At 49.8% G+C, this 18,581-nt stretch overlaps 1 long non-coding RNA gene across 1 annotated transcript; it reads right to left on the reverse strand.

Annotated features, from left to right (window-relative positions):
* Positions 1-882: 882 nt before the first annotated feature.
* LOC138837328 (uncharacterized) lies at positions 883-18,373 on the reverse strand. The gene is made up of 3 exons (XR_011375304.1): positions 18,096-18,373; positions 16,458-16,573; positions 883-1,137 (listed from the first exon to the last, which is right to left on the reverse strand). It is a non-coding gene; the product is annotated as an uncharacterized lncRNA (long non-coding RNA).
* Between the last annotated feature and the right edge of the window lie 208 nt (positions 18,374-18,581).

The raw sequence follows: 18,581 nt of genomic DNA on the forward strand, positions 1-18,581 counted from the left end.
ATCTCAGCCTCCTGAGTAGCTAGGATTACAGGCGTGAGCCACCAGCCTCTGTTCTATTTTGCTGGTCTTCACTGGCACATTCTTGCATCTTGGCACACATGTAAAGTCATGTTCACTCTCCTGTGTTACTGGAGTGTTCCTTTGCACCATTTAAAGTGTAACCTAATGAGCCCTATGTGGTGAAACATTCACACTGTCTGTGCTAGGAATAGCAGGAAGTCAGATGTGCAGCTCAGCACCTCTGTCTGACACCCAAGGGTACTCTGGGCCTAATGAGTGTCTCAGTGTCCAGTCCCATATTGTTCTATATTAATGCATTGACTTGGAAAGACCTAAATGATCAAATAGGAAGTGATGCTATTGAGTTATGGCCTGAGTCACAGGTCAAGTTCTCAATTCTCAAAGGGGCCCCAGGGGTGAAGCTAATATTCCCCATATACCAGGAAAGAGCTCCCAGCCAACCCTCCAGGGCTCTTCCATGCCAGCCTTTCCTTTCCCACTTCCTGTCAGCAGTCTGTGCCAGATAGTCACAAAGACCTGGGAGAACTGGGTTCCACCACTGTTCTCTCCAGCTTCACATCCATTCTTCCCTGGCGAGCCACAGAGAAGGTTTGCTCGATCCTTCTCAGGACAATAGTACCACTCACTCTCCCCTGCCATTCCCAGCCCAGCCAGTGAAATTCGTCCTGGCATGCCTGTGTAGTAGGTCACAGGAGAGAAGAGTGAACACTCAACCTCCAGCAGGGTCCCTGGCTGCATGCACACTTAACTACACATGCAGAGACACACTGTTTGACTTCAACGGGATTAGACTGAATAACTTTTATATGAAGCACTTCAAAAAAGTACCCCCTCAATTATATCTCGTGAACAGCTTTCTATGGCACATTGGAGAAACTGACTTTATTACTAAGTGATTAGACAAATTTCAGAAAGGGCTCATGTCTGTAATCCTAACGGCTCAGGAGAATGAAATCTGATGATCACAGTTCAAAGCCAAGCAGGGCAGGAAACTCCATCAAACTTCCATGTCCAGGTAACGAGCAGAAAGCCAGAAGTAGAAGTATGGCTTAAGTCATAGAGTGCCAGCCTTGAGTGAAAAAGCCAAGCAGGAGTTCAAGGTCCTAAGTACAAGCTCTAGTACCAGAAAAAGAAATATCCATCATCATCTATGAACTTACATCCCAAGTTCAAACTCTCATCCCTGAAGTATTATGTTCATAGAAAAGAACACACGGAGCTTCAGTTTTAACTCAGGGGACATGTCCCTGTCTAAGACATAGATGTTTCTCCACCATCGTCTCTGAGTACCTTTTTGTTTTATTTCATTTTATTTTTTGCTGGTCCTGGGGCTTAAACTCAGGCCCTGAGGTACTGTCCCTGAGCTTCTTTTGCTTAAGGCTAGCACTCTACCACTTGAGTTACAGTGCCACTCCAACTTTTCCTGAGTTGTTCATTGCAGATAAGAATCTCACAGACTTTCCTGCCCAGGCTAGCTTAGCTTCGAATGATGATCCTCAGATCTCAGCCTCTTGAATAGCTAGGCTAATGGGTGAGAGCCACCAGCACCCAGTTCTGAGTGTCTTTATATGTAGACTTAGTATAAAGTCAGTAATGGGCCAGGAGAAAGCTGGTGAGATGAAGTTCATAGGGTTTGGGGCTAGCAGGGACTTATCACGTTGTCAGCCAGCCTCTACTTGTACTTTTCTAGTGATGGAGAACTCACCACCTTACCAAGATTTCCATCACCCCTTGCGTCCTGGTGTTTCCACTGACCTAAAGCTTTTCTTGCATTAATTTTGATTCCATCTTCTTGAATGTTCTACTGCACTAATGAAGCTGATCTATGGAGAGGAAGACACATCCTCCCTCACCCTCCTGGATGGAGTTTCTCCTCCCTCCACTTAACATCTTAGAGGACACAGAACTCACCAATTCCAACACACTCCCAGACACAGCCTCCCCTCCCCTCCCATGACACCTGCCTCATATGCAGAGCCACATCTCAGCCCTGACTCCTGAGAGATCTCAGGGCTGCTTCACGAATGGTTCACAGATGGGAAGTGCTCAGACTCCCAGAGACAGTGTGAGCAGGACAGAAAAACAGCTTCTACCACATTTCAGACCAGTTTGTGGAGATTGCATCAGGAGTGGCTGCCATTTGATCGTGTGTGTGTGTGTGTGTGTGTGTGTGTGTGTGTGTGTGTGTGTGTGTGTGTGTGTGCGTGCCCACATGATAGGACTTGAACTCAGGACCTGAGCATTGTCCCTTAGCTTTTTCACTTAAGGCTGAGGACTACCACTTGAGCCATACCTCTACTTCTTGCTTTTTTTTCTGATTAATTGGACATAAGAGTCTCATGAAGTTTTCTTCCCAGGGCTGGCTTTGAACTGTGATCCTTAAGTTTCAGCCTCCCAAGTAATTAGGCATGAGTGCCAGTACCCAGCTTCATTTGATTCTTTTTTTTTTCTTTTTCCTTTTTTCTGTCTTTTCCTTCCTTCCTTCCTTCCTTCCTTCTTTCCTTCCTTCCTTCCTTCCTTTTCCCTTCCTTCCTTCCTTTCTTTTTTTCTTTCTTTCCTTCTTTCCTTCTTTCTATTTCCTTCCTCCCATTCTTCCTTTCTGTCTTCCTTCCTTTCTTCTTTCTTTCTGTCTTCCTTCCTTCTTTCTTTCTTTTTTCTTTCTGTCTTCCTTTCTTTTGCTTCCTTCCTTTCTTCCTTTCTCTTTTTCCTCTTCTTTTCTTTCAAGGCAGGTTCTCACTCTATGTCTATGTCTAGGCTGGCCCCGAACTTGCTCTCTGTCTGTAATTCAGCAGCAGAGATTCTTAATCAAGACAGAAAAACTTACAAGTAGCACTATGGCTCAAAATAGTAGAGTGCTAGCCTTGAGCAAAAGAGCTCAGGGAAGCACCCAGGCCCAGAGTTCAAGTCCCACGATCAACGAAAATTAATTGATTAATTAATTAATTTAATTTGAAAAAAGACAGAGAAGCTACCAGGTGGAGTGTGGAGAGCCCCACTGCTTCAGCAGCCAGAAATGCCAAAGCTACTCCAGCACTGCAGTCAGCTACACTTCTGAGAGTGCACACACCCAGCAGTCAGAAAATCTGTGGTAAAGCCAGGTGGGGTTGGGCACAAATGTATTCTTCAACTTCTCTGGTGCTGAGATTATAGGCCTGCACCACCATATCTGAAATATTTTTGGTACCAGGACCCCTCTCCTTTGAAGTCCTTGTCTCTTTGATCCTCTGGGTTGATAATTGGCCTTTTTGGTTTTGGGTGTATGTGGGGGAACACGTGTCTTTATGTTCTCCATGCTGGACTTAGGCCCCTAGACTCAGCCTCGGTGCGCTTCCTGACGCCTCCCACGTAGGTAGAACAATGGGTGTGTGAGCACGCTAGCTAGCTGACACACTGGCTTTCCCCACACCCTCACGGGAATGTTTTCTTTTCTGATTATAATATAGAGCGGCATGGCTTCGGTTTCACAGTCCCCAGAGGGAATTGTGTTGGATTGGTGTTGGATTGGCTGCGCCTTCTCCCTGGGCTGTTGGCGGCCCTTTGAAGTATTAAAGTCAGGGATACGTGGAAATGGGGAGGAGGGAGTTACCAGACTTGATCATCCCAGCACCTTTCCCAACAGGGCGGGATCCATTTTCTCAGCTCAGGAAGGGAGAGATGGCATCTACTGTAAGTCAGGCTCCTGCACCACACCCCATGATGATATCTGCTATGGGCCAGGAGAGATGGCTTCCGCCTTCTACCTCAGCTACTCAGGAGACAGGGAGTGGAGTACACTCAGGCTACAGTTAGTGAGACTCTGTCTCAATCAATAAGCCAGGCATGGTGGCACATGCCCATTATCCCAGCCATGAGTAAGGCTTAGACGGGAAGATTAGTGGCCCTAGGCTAGCCCTAGGCAAAAAAAGAAAAGAAAAGAAAAATCCCATCAAAAAAAAAAAAAATAATAAGAGTGTCAAGTGCCAGTGGCTCACGCCTGTAATCCTAGCTACTCAGGTGGCTGAGATCTGAGGATCGCAGTTCAAAGCCAGCCTGTTAGGAAAGGCCATGAGACTCTTATCTCCAATAAACCACTCAGAAAGCCACAAGTGGCGCTGTGGCTCAAGTGGTAGAGCGCTAGCCTTGAGCTGAAGAGCTGAGGGACAGTGCCCAGGCCCAGAGTTCAAGCCCCATGATCAACAAAAATAATAATAATAATAACAAGAGCTATTCTGGAGGCTGAGATCTGGGAATCAAAGTTAAAGGTAGGCAGACAAATCTAAGAAATTCATATCTCCAATTAACTAGCAAACTGCTGGAAGGGGAGATGTGGCTCAGGTGATAGAGCATCAGCCATGAACAAAAAAGCTGAGCAAGAGCTCAAGGCTCTGAGTTCAAGTGCTAGAACCAGCACACGTACATAAATAAATAAGTAAATAAATAGGGGCTGGGGATGTGGCTTTGCAGTAGAGTGCTTGCCTAGCATGCTGGCCCTGGGTTCGATTCCTCAATACCACATAAACAGAAAAAGCCAGCAGTGGTGCTATGGGTCAAGTGGCAGAGCGCTAGTCTTGAGCACAGAGAGGCTTAAGTACCCAGACCCTGAGTTCAAGCTCCAGGACTGACTAAATAAATAAATAATAGTCACTAAAGCAAAAAGGGCTAGAGGTGTCTAGCAATTGTGAGGCCTTGAGTTCAATCCCCATCCTGCCTCCAAAAAACTAAACTAAAGGCCAGGTGCCAATGCCTCACACCTATAATCCTACCTACTCAGGAGGCTGAGATTTGAGGACTGCAGTTTGAGGCCAGCCCAGGCAGCAAGTCTGTAAGACTCTTACCTGCAATTAACCACCCAAAACCCAGAAACAGAGCTATAGCTCAAGTGATAGAGCAAAAAAAAAAAGGCCAGAGACAGCAGCTAAGCCCTGAGTTCAAGCCCCAGAAAAGGCATGCACACAAAAATGAGTAAATAAATGAATACATAGTATCTTCCTCTGGTAGCAGGTGCTCTGATGCTGGCACTGGACTAAACCCTCATGCACATGGGCTCACTTCTTCCTCATAGCCATTCTTGGGTGAGTACACAGCCCTCCATTCTGGCCTTAAGTCAGCCCAGCCATGGGCAGTAGAGGGTGGAGCTGAGCCGCTCCTGATGGCACAGCACGGTGGCCATTGGCATCCTCGTGTCACACAGGGGATGTGGCTGGCAGCACACCTGTAGGCCATGCCCAGATTTTCCCCAGGAGGTGGTGAAGGAAGGCTTTCCCACCTGGGGTGGGGGTGGGGTACAGAAGGGCAGAGAGGCCCTGCCTGTGTCCTCCAGGAAGAGGGAGATGGGCAGCATTCTTCCTTCCCAGCTGCATGGCCACAGAAGGGAAGGCCTGAGTCGTGAAGGACAGGGATGGGATGGCACAGCTGGCCATGGGGAGGAGCGCTCCAAGGGCTCCCGCTGATGGCTGCCTTCAAGAGTCTTTACTGACCATTCTCCCACCAGAGTGAAGAGCTGGACATCAAGAAACTAGAGCAGCAAACATGGAGACAAAGCAAGTACGCAGTGAGTTCTCTGAGGGAAACAAACAGAGATACGCTGTAAGGTATCCGGAGGTGTCTAGGGAAACAGCTCCTGGAAGTGAACTGAGAGCAGAGAGGGAAAGACCCAACCAAGGCCACTTGGTTCGATCTGGACAGAGGCGACTTCAGGCAATGAGAACAGCGTGTGCAAAGGCACTGAGGAATGAAAATGCTAAAGCATCCGTAAGAGCCGAGCAGAATAAGAAAGATGTCTATGGAGAGGGGTCATTCTTTAGGGACAGAGTTCCCCGAAGGGCAGCCCTGAATTCAAGTCTTTGTCCAGGCCTTATTGGCACAAGCAGAAGGGTATCTGGATTGCTGCAGGAGGGAACTGCTTTCTCCACAGTATCCCATGCTATTCCCATCACCGCTAGGACACCAGGGCTTGGGGCTGGGGGTCTTCCTTGCTGCGATTCCCAGAAAATCTTAGAACTCTCCCTCCAGGCCTAGGACCCAGGGGCTAGGCAGGGAGAGGAAGGAAATTCTCACACACAGCTTTCTCCCAGGCAGTGTGCTGCGTTCCCAGGCTGGAGCCTGTCCCCCATCCCCCTGCCTCCCCCTCTTCTCCCGGCCTCCCAGCTCCTCCTGCCCCCCCCCTACAGCTTAATGACTTCCACATGGGCCGTGGCAGCTGGAGCCAAGGCTCCCAGCATTGTCTGAAATCTCCAAATTTAGAAGAAATATGAAAATTGTCAACCACTCCTTCCTTAGGGGGTAAAAGCAACATTCGGCACCAGGGGCAGGTCAAGGCGAGGTGGTCACATGACCAGCGGCCTGGCCAATGGGGGGCCCTGGGAGGACATAGCACCCGCCTCACCCCAACACCAGACTTGCCTCTTCAGCTCATATAAGGTAAAAGGCAGAGAAGCCTCCATGGCCAGGGAGCCATGAGCAAGGGGCTGAAGGGAGGGGGGTCCAGTACCGGTTGCTTAAAAATACCCCCTGTGGCAGTGAGGAGTGCTAGAGGCTGAGTCGGATTAGTTGAGAAGCAGTGATTACCCCCCCCAACCATTCCCCAGACAGTCTGGTCCCCATCGCCAGGCCCCAAGGAGCCACACCTGGACCAGGCCCAGGCAAGGTAAGAGCCAACCTTAGACATGGGGTCCGTGAAGGGCTCCACCCCCCACCAGGGGGAGGCCACATCTGGAAATCTTGTCCTTGTTTTCTTGCTAACTGCTCTGTGACTATCGGTAATAATGGCCACATTGTAATTCTGTGGTGCTGTGGGGCCCAAGGTCTTCTTGCTGCTGTGTGTGGATGGGGTAGAAGGGGTGGATAGTTTGCATCCTGCCACAATGCCCCCATTGGGGCCAATCTGGGTCTGTCTTTCAAGCTTCCGTGCACACCGTGCTCTGCCCAGGAAGTTTTGGTTTCACAGCACCAAGAGCCTGGGCATCCTGGAAAATGTTTTCAAAATAATGATTTCAAGACCCAAAGCTGGAGGATCTGTGATATAGGCTGGGGAGTGAGGGAGAGGCAGAAGGAGGAGGGGGTGGGGGGTCTGGCTGTGCGTGGGGACAGCAGGGACCCTGCCTCAACTGTGTTCTCAGTGCCTGGCTGTATGACCCAGGCCAGGCATCCTTCCCTCTCTGGGCCAGTAGGAAACCACTAGACAAAGTGGCCCCAGTACAAGGTGTGGCTCCAGTCCACGTGAGACTGAGGGGCAGGAGGGTTGGAACTTCCCCCAGGAGTCCACCCTTTGGTCATGGGCACAGGGCCTGAATAGAAATCCGAGCCTGGGAGTTTGGGGGTGCTGAGCTTTGATGATCTAGTGGCTGCGGGTGGGTGGCTGAAGTGGCTGCAATGGCTTTTCCTGGCGCAGCCTCTGTTTGGCATGGGGCTGATGTCTGGCCCAGCAATCAGGGCGCAGGGGCCACATCCAGGCCCACTCTTCCAGTGCCAGGCTGTCCAGCCCTCACTTTGCTTCTGATCACACAAGTGAAAGGCCATAATGACCCAGAGAAGGCTTTAGAATCCAGCTGCTTGGGTTCAACTCTGGTTTGTTTACCTACTGATGAATCACCTGCCATCTACAAGTGTTTGCTTCCTCCTTTATAGAGGAACAAGGGATGTGCGCCCCTGAGAGCAAGGGCTGAGGTGTCCACACTAGGTCCCACGCTTCTTATACACAATGTTCTCAGCTGTGTTTAGGAAGAAGGAAGGAGGCCCTGAGAAGGGGTGGCCCAGAACTGCTGAAGACAGATGCAGGGCAAATTCTCAAGTTAGAGTTGAGAACGAATGAAAGCCGGGCGCTGGTGGCTCACACCTGGAATCCTAGCTACTCAGGAGGCTGAGATCTGAGGATCTCGGTTCAAAGCCAGCCCAGGCAAGAAAGTCCATGAGACTCTTACCTCCAATAAACCACTCAGAAAACTGGAAGTGACGCTGTGGCTCAAGTGGTAGAGCACTCACCTTTAGCTGCAGAGCTGAGGGATAAGTGCCCAGGTCCAGAGTTCAAGCCCCACAACCGACAAAAAAAAAAAAAAGAAAAAGAAGGAATGAGCCCTCAGCTGGCGATCAAAAGGGCGACGTGGTGCCTCCCTTCCTAGTGGCTGCGTGTCCCACGTGCATGGACAGCTGTGATGCACACGTACCTACAGATAGGGTTGAGGGCTGCTGCCCCAGCTCCCAGTGACTCCCACACAAAGGAGCAGCCTGGGACCTTTCCAGACAAGCAAGGACACCAAAGCCCTAGCTCCAGTTTACACAGAGAACTAGTGCAGAGCTGCAGCAGGACCTAAGAAGAATTCTATTGCTTTAATTTATGGAGGGGCCTCATATATGATTGATGTGTGTGTGTGTGTGTGTGTGTGTGTGTGAGAGAGAGAGAGAGAGAGAGAGAAATAATTCCCTGAATTCTCCCGAGACCCTGTGAGCTAGGTGTGTATATCCCCTTTGCACAGGTGAGGTTCTAGAAGCACAGAGAATACAAGTGACACACCTAAGGTCACACGGCTCACATTAAGCTTGGACCTAGTGTGTGTCTGCTGGCTATCCCAAATTGCTGTCTCCTCTCAGGATACTCCTACCTCCTGCCCTGCCCCTGGCCATCTTGTCATTCCAGAGAAAGCCTATGCCAAGGAACAGAGTATGTTTGGACTTCCAGGAACAGGTACTGGGCTGAGTCATTTTGATGATCCCTTCATTCTCCCAGCATGACCGAGGCCAGGATGAGCATGATGCTTTCAGCCCATTCTAACACAGCAGCTTATCCAGGTGGGGAGCTCTGAGCAGCTCTTCCGTGATGAGGATGAAGTTTGCCTTACGGGAGAAACTGAGGCCATGGGGAAGAATGTCCCAGGGCTTGATCAAGCCTTCTCATTTGGAGGCCGCTGATCTCCCTCTGCCTGCCTCTGTCCCAGCATAGAAGCAAGTTTGTCACTGCTCCCTGAGCCATACTGACACTCTATGGGCAAAATCAGCCCTTGCCCTTCCAGGCCAGCTCAGGGGAAGAGCTAATACATTTAGCTATGAGGAACAGAAAGTCCCAAGCCTCTGAGCCACCAATGAGCCATGGTGTGAAGCCTCTGGAGGCCATGGGCCTCTCTGAGTGTGTTTCTGAGGTCCTTGTTGCTGGGTTGGGGGCCTGTGCCTGGCTACCTCCTGTGAATTCACATCTGAACGTTCTGCTCAGGCTTTGGATGGTTCAGACAGGCCCACGGTGAAAAACTGTGTCCAACGGGCGCTCTTTCCAGTCCTATGTGCCATTCCTAGTACATAGGGGCTAGGTTCTTTGGGGTTTGCACGTGGAACAGGGCTGCTGGGCCCAGGACATGGCCTGCCAGCTTCACACTCCATCAGTGACCCAACCAAGTATAAATCCCACCAGCAAAGTGAACAGCTACTGGATGCAGTCCTCTTGCTTGAGGCATATGTGACACATTCGTTTATTTTGTGTGCATCATATATGTCTAATAATATAAAGAAGGGCCCTGGGGATGTAGCTCAGTGGGAGACAACTTGCCTACCATGCATGACACTCTGGTTCCATCTCCAGCCAAAAGAAAAAGGAAGAAAGAAAATACAAATGTGTGTCCGAGACAGATGCCGGTGGCTTACACCTATAATCCTAGCTACTCAGAAGGCTGAGATCTGAGGATCACTGTTCAAAGTCAGCCCAAGCAAGAAAGTCTGTAAGCCTCTCGCTCTTTTTTCTTTTTTTCTTTTTGTCGGTTGTGGGGCCTGAACTCTGGGCCTGGGTGCCATCCCTCAGCTCTTCAGCTCAAGGATAGTGCCCTACCACTAGAGCTACTTCGGCTGTTTCTGTGTATGTGGTGCTGAGGAATCAAACCCAGGGCCTCATGCATGCGAGGCAAGCACTCTACCACTGAGCCACCTTCCCAGCTCCTGTAAGCCTCTCATCTCCAATCAATCACCAAAAAGTTAGAAGTAGAGCTGTGGCTCAAGTGGTAGAACACTAGCTTTGCACAAAAAAGCTAAAGGACAGTGCACTGGCCCTAGTACCAGCAAAAAATTAAAAAGAAAAAAAATGTAGTGTTGTAGTGTGTGTGTGTGTGTGTGTGTGTGTGTGTGTGTGTGTGTGTGTGTGTGTGTGTGTGTGTGTGTGTGTGTGTGTGTGTGTGTGTGTGTGTGTGTGTGTGTTCTGCAGGATGCTGCCTCACCATGTCCGTTGGAATCCAACATCTGCCCCAGCAGAGCACCCCAGCTGCAGACACTGACTCAGGCCCTGGGGTAGAATGAGTACTGCCCATGTGGCCTTCCCCAGCCCAACAGTATACAGTGGCCCTGGTCCAACTAGAGGTCTCCTGGGGGACCTGGAGAGCTGCAGGAATTTGGGGGAGAGATCCCACAGTGGCTGCCGCCCATTAACAGCCTGTCTAGACAGCCCCGCAGAGCCCCGCTCACCACCACACATTGCAAGATCAACGAGGCCCATCCCTCTTCTGCTTGCAAAAGAGGCTTCTTGGCAGCCACAGTCACCAAATAGAAACCTTTTCTCCAATTCCAAGTGTGCCTGGAGGGGCAACACTCTAGCCCACAGAGTCCAGCTCATCTAAGCTCCTTCTCCCTGCCCCCTTCCTCCCTTTTTTTTTCTTTTATTGGGGCTTAAACTCATGGCCTGGGTGCTGTTCCTTAGATTTTTCACTCAAGACCTAATACTCTACACTTGAGTCCCAGCTCTGCTTCTGGCCTAGTTTTGAACCATGAGCCTCCCATCTCAACCTCCTGAATAGCTAGTCATGAGTTACCAGCACCAGACTCAAGCCCCTTGTGCAGGCTCTCTTCTGGGATTGGGGGAATCCCTGTGTCTGCAAGATGAGGGCATGGAGCAAGGAGGGGCTAAATGCTGAGAGAGTAGAACAAAGGCACAAGGGCTACTTGGGACACAGCTTCCTAGGTTTGAATCCTGTATTCACCTTAAAGCAGCGGTAGGACCTAGGGCCATTTCTGACATGCTATGGGAAGCAGGAATGACAAAAGAGTTTCTACCTCACTAGCTTATCACGTTGTCTGGATTAAACAAGCTAAAGTTCTGGGAACCCTTAGAACAATGACCAGCATTATAGTAAGTGCTCAATAAAAATAGCTGCTCCACTATGATTACTATTGGCAGCTTCCTACATAGAGGGGAACCTCCTGGGTTCCAGCTCTTTTTTGGGTATGGGGAAATAAACTTCCCTGTCCTGTGTATTTAAAAAAGAATCATAATCATATCTGGGCTAGGGATGCGGCTTAGCATTTGCTCAGTATGCATTAGGGCCTGGGTTCAATTCCCACTGCAACATTTATCAGGTTGTCTCTTGTGCCCGACCCTTTGCCCAGTACTCCGAGGTAAGTAGCATTATCTCTCAGTGCATCTAGAGGCTCAGAGAGGTTCAGCCATTTTCCCAAAGTCATAAGAGTTTATAAAAGGCCAAACTGACTCCATTCCAGGTCTGGCTGATTCCAGAACCTTGTACCTAAAAATGCTACCTTCTAGAACCATCCCAGCTGGTGTGTGAGCCAGACCAGTTCTGCCTTTCACCTGCCTGATGGGAAGAACCTGTGGCATTTGGGGAAGCTGCCTTCTAGACTAAGCATCGGCTGCTACAGTGAGAGAACAGAGTCCCCCTATCCTCAGCCACACTCAGGGCTGAACATGTAGACCCCAGCTAAACCTCTGCCCAACAGGGGCAGCATGCCTTGGGAACCACATCAGCACGGGGCTGCCCCTTGTCCCACCTCATCCATCAGCCACTGGAGAAGCAGTGAGCTAACCCACTACTTAACAACAGAGAGTGCCAAACTGTAAATCATCCTGCACCCCCTCCCCATGCACCCCAACTAGCCTCTCCCCAGCCTCCAGCAAAATCACACAGAAAAAAAGGCTGCTGGTCTTAAGATGAGGCTCTGATACCGCTCAAACCCGAGCTGCTTTCCCAGAGCCTGCAGGCCTCAGGCATATGACTCACTACCCATGGGGCCCAGCAGACCCCGAGATGAGCTGCACAAGAGGAGGAGACCAGACACTGGGACCCGGCCCTGGCTCTGCAGTCAGCACACCTGCAAAGCCCCCTGGCCTGTGAGCCTATGGGGCCCTGCTCCATTGCACGGGGACAGCCCAGGCCATCCAGTGTATAATGTGGACAGCGGATACATGCAGAGTGGGAGAAGCCCCTGCCCTGGAGGAGGCCAGGGCAGCAGGGCACTCCCCATGTTCCAGGGGACAGAAGAGGAAAGATGGGGGTGCAAAGAGAGAGTAGAGCGGCCCTTAGGGCTGGAACTGAAGACTCATGAGGCTAGAGATTGCAGAAGGGGAAGGCTGGGGTTGTGGAATGATTTTGCTAGTCAGAAAAAAGCTCCTGACTCGGAGAAAAGTCCTCTTGGCTGTCAGTACCTTTTTCTGTTTCTCTTGGGGCTTCAACTCAGGACTTTATGCCCTACCACTTAGACAACCCCTCTACTTTTGGCTTTTTGCTGGTTAATTAAACCATCATCCTCAGATCTCAGCCTCTTGAGTAGCTAGGATTATAGATGTGAGCCACTAACACCTGACAATATTTCAATGTAATTCTGTGTGTGTGTCTCTGTGTGTCTCTGCATGCGTGTGTCTGTGTGCATGTCTGTGTGTCTCTGTGTGTTTCTGTGTGCGTGTCTCTGTGTGTCTGTATGCGTCTCTGTGTGCGTGTTGGTACTTGGCTTGAACTCGGGGCTTGAACTCTCATTTGGCTTTTTCACTCCAGGCTGGTGCTCTACCATTGAGCCATACCTCTACTTCTTGGATCCCTTTCTTTAGGCTTGTTACACTGTTGGGCAAGTGCCCCGGGCAGGGGAGTGAGCAGAACATCAGGTAATACTCAGAGATCAGGTGGTGGAGAAAGGAGATTTCACAGGGGAGGAGACACCTGAAGCCATGTTCTATAATCACCAACTTCAAACCTCTCAACAGCTTGCTGAAGAGCTGGAGCATTTTTTAATTTTTTTTTTTTGGCAGTGTGGAGCTTGAATTCAGGGCCCAGGTGCTGTTCCTGAGCTTTTCCACTCAAGGCTGGTACTCTACTACTCTGAACCACAGCGCCACTTCTGGCTTTCTGGTGGTTAATTGGAGATAAGAGTCTTGCAGACTTTCCTGCCCTGATTGGCTTTGAACCATGATCCTCCGACCTCAGCCTCCTGAGTCACGAGGATTACAGGCTTGGCCCAGCTGAGCTAGAACTTCTTTGCAGCCCAGAATCCAGGGCAGGGAACCCCGCAGAAGACAGTGGGATATAGTCTGTCCAGAGAAGGACAAGAAGATTTGGAAGTGGTCAGTCCTGTCACCAGAGGCATGTAAAATTACAGGGTTGTCACAGAGCAGAGTCCAGCATCAGAGACCTCACAGTCTTTCCTACCACCAGCCTGGCTACCAGGGGACAGCGGGAAGTCGAGGCCCCCAGGCTTTCTGAGTATCACATTCCAGTTAGACATAGTATCACTTCTGCCCTGACTGCACAAGAACCTCTTGGGATTCCCTAACTCCCCTCCTCCCCCACCTCTACAACTTCCTTTTATACCCCACTGTTGCCTTCTGCCCTTCCCAAGGGACCCCAGGCCTGAGCAAAGAGATCAGGAGTCAGATTGTGAGAACAAGGTCCCTGGGGACCATTTGGCAGCAAGATGGAAGGGAGGCTTCTGGGAGCCCTGTTCACGTGCTCCAGAGAGGCTGCAGAGAAATTCCAGCAGCATCCTAAGAAAGCTGCTAATTCAGAACTGAGATGCCCTTCCCCCTTCTCTTTTCTGTTCCATCCTTTCCCCCAGTGCTAGGCAGGATGTCACAGGAGACCTAAAAGTAAAGCAAGTATCTAGCTGATGGTCATGCCTGTAATCCTAGCTACTCAGCAGGCTGAGATCTAAGGATCATGGTTCAAAGCCAGCCTGGGCAGGAAAGTCCATGAGACTCTTTTTCTTCTTTTTTTTTTGTCAGTCATGGGGCTTGAACCATGAGACTCTTATATCCAATTAAGCACAGAAAAAGCCAGAGGTGGAGCTGGGTGCAAACAGAATGATAACCTTGAGAAAAAGCAGCTCAGGGACAATGCACAGGCCCTGAGTTACAGTCTTATGGGAAAGAAAGAAAGAAAAAGAAAGAAAGAAAGAAAGAAAGAAAGAAAGAAAGAAAGAAAGAAAGAAAGAAAGAAAGGAGGAAGGAAGGAAGGAAGGAAAGAAGGAAGGAAGGAAGGAAGGAAGGAAGGAAGGAAGGAAGGAAGGAAGGAAGGAGAAGAAGGAAGGAGGGAGGAAGGGAAGGAGGGAGGGAGGGAGGGAGGGAAGGAGGGAGGGAGGGAGGGAGGAAGGAGGGAGGAAGGAGGGAGGAAGGAGGGAGGAAGGAGAAAGGCAAGTATTTTTCCTTCCCTGGGCTGAGTCAGAAGAAGGGATGCATAGCTTCCAGGGACCAGGGAGGCAGATGGTCAAATGGTAGAAGGCATGGGCCTAACTAGGCCTGGAGTGGGTGCCTGTCAAGATGCAAGTATCTCTGGAAGCTCAAAATCAGAGCTGCCTAAGCCTGGGTTCAAGCTGGTCTTTCAGAGTCAGCTCAGGGGTGGCTAGAATAAAGGCAGAATGTTAGCTGAGTGCTGGTAGCTCATGCTTGTAATCCTAGTTACTCAGGAGGCTAAGATCTAAGGATGATGGTTCAAATCCAGCCCAGACAGATAAATCTGAGTGACTCTTAATTCCAACTATCCAGCAAGAAGCTAGCAGTGGAGGTGTGGCTCAAGCAGTAGAGTGCCAGCCTTATGCCAACATGCTAAGTGAAAGCATGGCCCTGAGCTTCATTCAAGCCCCAGGACTTCCTGGGGCTTGAAAACAAAACAAAGCAAAAAAAGCAGAAGGATTTCAGGGTGAGGCTACTGGAGCCCTTGGGCAATGTTTCTCTGCTTCGTACTAACTGTAAAGCTCATCTAAGTAAGCTAGTGGATGTTTTAACAAATAGTCCAAGTTTTCAGTCCAAAACATTTAGTCCTTTCAGAGCCATCAGAGCCCGATGTCAGCGGCTCAAATCTATAATCCTAGATACAAAAAAGGCTGACAACTAGTAGATCAAGGTTCAAAGCCAGCATAGGCAGAATAACCCATGAGACTCTATCTCCAGCTAACCAGCCAAAAGTTGGGACAGGAGGCATTCATTGCTCAAGTGATATAGTATCAGCTGTAAGTGAAAAAGCCAAGCAAGAGGGCAAGGCCCTGGATTCAAGCTCTAGTAGCAGCACAAAATTAGTAAACAAAGCCCATCAGAGCCTCTGGCCTGACATCCCACATAAAGAGATACAGGCCCAAGACTGGCTCCAGATCATCTTGCCAAAGTGGCCACTTCCTCCTGGGCTTCTTTTGAGCTTTCCAGGTGGGAAAAGCACGTGGGATTAGCGGCAGGTGCTAGGTTCTGCTCTTGCTCTGTCTCAGCTCTCCTCATGATCGTTAGCATGAGGTTCTCATGGCCTTAGTGTGTCCAGCTAGCCAGAGAAGTAGGGATTCTATCCACAATCACCTGGGGTCTTCTCTCTGACTGTGCCCTCCCAGGCTTGGCATCAGAAGTGGGCCAGCTTGGGAAGCAGGTACACTGTGCATTTTCTATGATGAAATTCTCAGCAAGATAGAAAGCTAACAAGGAAGCTAAGATCAGAAAGGCTCAGCAGATGGCTCAGGGTCACAAGACAAGTCCTGTGCCAACTGGAAGTGGACCTGGGTCTCTTAATTCCCAAATCAGAGCTCTTTCCATGGACCTTACTGACATCTTATAGACCTGCCGCCAATTTACCTCAACAGTTCAAATTCCCAGAAAAGGAATAAGCCCACACGATCTCCTCCCATTTGGATCTGTTTCCTCTTGCATCAAACAGGGAGACCAGGTAGACCAGATGTCTCTAGTAGCCCATCTTCTCTAGCATGAGACATCTTCTGAGATTGCTGTGGTTTGGGGAGGGCAGCCCCTGCTGCACCTCACATCAACCCTCTCTTCACAGATGATTGGTACCAGACCAGAAAATCCCACCAAGTCACACCCTACCATCCCTGTCCTACCAAGACCTATTTGCTGGGCTGCATCCAGACTGTAGGCTTCTGCCCAGCTTCCCTCTGAGCATCTGAACATTTCTTACCATAAAAGGGCAGGCATGCCTCTCTCATCCTTGCTGCCAGCCCCAGCTGAGGGAAAGGCTGAGCTATTTTTAGAAAACTCAAGGGCTTGTTCCTGATCTCAAGATGGCTGTCCTGCCTGCACCCTAGAGCCCCCTCCATGGCTCATCTACTCTCCTTCATTCTGCCTCCCTCTCTATCTTACTCTCCTGCTCACCCTATCAGCATACCTTCCCTTTGGCTCTCCCTCTCTTCCCACCTCTCATCTCTTTTCTCCTTCTTCCTCCTCCCTGCTCCTCACTCCCCCAAATCTTTTCCTCTCTCTCCAGCCCCCTGCTTACCTCAGATCTTCTTTCTGATGCTTGGAGAATGTGCACCCCGCCTCCCCCACTTCAAAAACAGTGTTTACAGCATACATTCCAAACATCCGCCATCTGGTTCTTGGAAGGGCCAAAAGCTATTTGGAGAAGGAAGTCATGATTATTCCATCTTCAAAGCCAAGGGAATTTAACGGCCCTCTTTTCTCCCACCTTCCTCCTGGGGCCCCTCTAATATCTGATGATAATGATCTCTCCAGGACTAGAGGAGGTCAGGTCAGTTGCCGAATAACAGCTGGGTCTGTAACTGCCTATGTCTCTGAATCTGCTTTGCTAAGCCTCCAGTTTTCTCATCTGAACAATGGATGTGAGACTAGCATTCATGAACTACTAAAGCTCAAGACTTAAGGTTTCTGTGCTGAAACCCTCCCGTGTCTGCTCCCTGGGGTTTGCTTCAGGAGTGAGTGAGGGCTGGATGTGACCTGTGAGGACCCTGGACACCATAATATCCAGTCTTCTCCCCAACATTATGCACCTATGTATGATCACACAGCATACAACTCTTCAAGAGACCCAGCTCCAGGCCTGCTGCTCGTCCCATTCAGACAGGACAGAGACAGAAGCAACACCTTTATGATGGCAAGGGATTTGGTTTTTTTGCCGTTTTAAAAACACATACACAGCCAGACATCAGTGGCTCATGCTATAATCGTAGCTACTCAGAAGGCTTAGATCTGAGGATTTCATTCAAAGACAACCAGGGCAGGAGAGTCCATGAGACTCATAGCTAACTAATACTAAAAAGATGGAAATGAATCTGTAGCTCAAAGTGGTAAAGCACTAGCCTTGAGCAGAAAAGCTCGAATATAACACCCAGGCCCTGGGTTCAATTTCTAGGACTAGCACCAAAAAAACAAAATATGTAGGGCTAAGCATAGTGGCTCTACCTTGTAAATCCCAGATCCTCATGAATAGAGATAGGGAAGATTGAGGTTCAAGTTCAGCCAGGACAGAAAGTCAGCAAGACTCTATCTTAACAAATAAGCTTGGTGTGGTAAACTGGGAGGCATAAATAAAAGAATTGAAGGCAGGCAGGCAGGCAGGCAAGCAGGAAGGAAGGAAGGAAGGAAGGAAGGAAGGAAGGAAGGAAGGAAGGAAGGAAGGAAGGAAGGAAAGTGTGAGATCCTATTTGAAAAATAACTTAGGAGTATGGCTCAGGTGGTAGAGTGCTTGACTAGAAAGTGCAAGACCCTGAGTTCAAACTCAACAACTGAACAGCAAATGTCCAGCATGCAGAGGAGAAATACCATGGAATAAAGGTAGAGCAACTGCCATTGCCTCCAGTGACACATGGCCCTTGAGCCTCAGTTTTCTCATCTGTAAAATGGGGATAAGAAAAGCACCTAATTCATAGAGACTGCAGGGCTCAAATGGAAAGTCTTAGATAGTAGGAGGCACATGGAGAGCCACTGCTAGGGCAGCAGCACATCCCAGACACCTGGCACACAGGCAGCCACGTAAGTGAGAATCTCCATCCTCCTCCTTCTTCCCAGACTTTAGCCAGGGTCAGGGGAACCACAAGTAGTCTGCTCTCTAAACCCCTCCCACTCTCCCACTAAGAACCTGAGCTACTGCAGGCCAGACATGGGGCTCCAGACTTACTTGGTCTTTTCTTCTCTTCTTTTCCCTTTTCCCTGCATTGCCTGTTTCCGCCCCAAGCTGCATTCCCAGGCTTGCCCAGGCATGGGGGGGGGGAGGCCCTTCCCTGGGGAGGAAGTGGGGAGCGTGTGAGGCTGGTGAACTCTACAGGGTGACTGGGGGTGGAGGGCACTCTTGGAACAGAAGCCGAGGGAAAGTGCACAGGCGAGATACAAGGAGGGGCCCTCCGTGGCAGCCCCCACTACCCAAATCCTCATTTCTTCTAGATGCTTCTGTCCATCCGCAGCCCCATCCCCGCTCTGAGCTTCCTCCCCCTAGCCCCATCTGCCACTCATCATGGGATGGAGTCATAATGGGTTGTGTGTTGTGAGTTTACCCTACACCCGCTTGATGTCTAAGCTCACTTGACCTTCACAAATAAGATCTGAAGCACAGGCTCAGGGAAGTGCCTCGGTCACCCAGCTAATAAGTGCTAGAGGTGAGATTCAA

Source organism: Dipodomys merriami, unplaced genomic scaffold (assembly GCF_024711535.1).
Source record: "Dipodomys merriami isolate MVZ:Mamm:240054 unplaced genomic scaffold, mDipMer1.0.p SCAF_27, whole genome shotgun sequence".
Classification (NCBI taxonomy): Eukaryota; Metazoa; Chordata; class Mammalia; order Rodentia; family Heteromyidae; genus Dipodomys; species Dipodomys merriami.